Below are 1,946 nucleotides of genomic sequence, written 5' to 3'. Positions count from 1 at the left end.
ATATATATATATATATATATATATATATATATATATATATATATATATATATATAGAGTACGGTAGAAGGAAATAAAAAATGGGTAGAAAATGGTATCTGCGGTGTATGTACACCTCAGCTATACTCTGAAACGACAGTAAAGAAAAAAAGAAAAAAAATAAATATATTTATATAAAATAAATGTTGCGGTTATGTTGTGGTGGTATTGCTAGCAGTAAATAAATAAAAAAAAACAAAAAACGAATTTCAGGTGTATAGGCAGCTCCATGCATGCACCCTTTTAAGTTTCGCTGCTGAAATCAAAAAAATGTAACATTTATAAACAATGCCGTTCTGCTGCTGCTGCTGCTGCTGCTGCTGCTGCAGTTAATTTGTATATGCTGCTGCTGCTGCTGCTGCTGCTGCTGCTGCTGCAGTGAACACATATGTGGGGAGCTGCAGCTGCAGCACAGCAGCAGCAACCCGAAGGCTGAGGGCCCAGCAGCAACGGAAAAGTTAAACTCATGGTGTATTCCCTTCTGCTGCAGCAGCAGCAGCAGCTGCAGCAGCTGCAGCAGCTGCAGCAGCAGCAGCAGCACGCTTTTCTGCTGCTGCAGCGCGAAGCTCTGCTGCTTTGATTTGTTCAGCAGTCCGGGGGTCCCTTGTCTGTGCTCTTGTTGGTGCTGCTGCTGCTGTTGCTGCTGCTGCTGACGCAAGCCCACCAGCAGCAACAGCAGAAGGAGCAGCAGCAACAGCAGCAGCAGCAGCAGCAGCAGAAGAGGGTTCTGTCTTTGTATTACTGTTTCCTTCACTCCCTATACAAAAACACAAAATAAAGTTTTGGGGTTTTGTTGTAAAAAGCAAATAAAATAAATAAATAAAATATTTATAAACAAATATACATAAGTAAAACAAATATAAATATAAAAACAGAACAAAAAAAGCAAAAAAAAAAACAAAAAAAAGAAAAAAGAAGAAACTTGTATCCTCACTCTCTTCCTTCTCCAGTTTGCGCCGCTTAGAGAAAAACGAAGAAATTGGCGCCGTGCTGCTGTTGCTGCTGCTGCTGCTGCTGCTGTTGCTGCTGCTGCTGTTGCTGCTGCTGGCAGTTGTTGGGGGCGGTAGGGCTCCTTGCTTTGTTGTTTGTGTTGCTGCAGCAGAAAGAAAGAGAGACAAATTAAAAACAAATAAAGAGAAAGAGAAAATAAATAAATAAATAAATAAATAAATACAAAACAAAAAAATAAAAGGATAAGCAGAAATAAATATAAATAAAGAGAAACAAAGAACAAATAAACAAGAAAAGGGAAAGAAGAAGAAAAAAAAAACAAACAAATAATAAAACAAACAAACAAAAAAAAAATAAAACAAATAAAGGAGACGAAACAAAGTAAAGAAACTAAATAAAAAGACAAAAACAAAACAATAAAACAAATAAATAAAAAGAAACAAACAAACCAACAAAACAACTAAAATAAAAAATAAAAAAAATATAAAAAAATAAAATGAAAGCACCTGTTGTGTTTTTCTTTGTCTTCTTCTTCGGTTCTGGTTCTGCTATCTTTATATATTTACCGCCGCAGCGAGCGGCATGCTCAGCCCCTACACAAACCCTAAACCCTAAACCCTAAACCCTAAACCCTAAACCCTAAACCCTAAACCCTTGAGGATGAAGTCTTAGACATGTGCAAAAAAGAAAAGGAGAAAAACAAAAAAAAATTAAAATTGAGAGAGAAAAAATAAAAAATAGATAAACAAATAAACAACAAAATAAAAACAGAGATATATAAAATATATTAAAATAACAGCAGCAAGAGATAGCAGCAGCAGCAGCAGCAGCAGCAGAACGCCAACACACAAAAAAAAGAAGATAGAAAAACAAAATAAAAAAGAAAATAAATAAATAAAATACATAAACAAAATAAAGAAACAAACAGGCAAAACAAATAAATAAAACAAACAAAAT

This window comes from Eimeria mitis, genomic scaffold, assembly GCF_000499745.2.
Source record: "Eimeria mitis Houghton genomic scaffold, Emh_scaff808, whole genome shotgun sequence".
In the NCBI taxonomy this organism is placed as follows: domain Eukaryota; phylum Apicomplexa; class Conoidasida; order Eucoccidiorida; family Eimeriidae; genus Eimeria; species Eimeria mitis.
Note: the sequence above shows the minus strand (reverse complement) of the source record.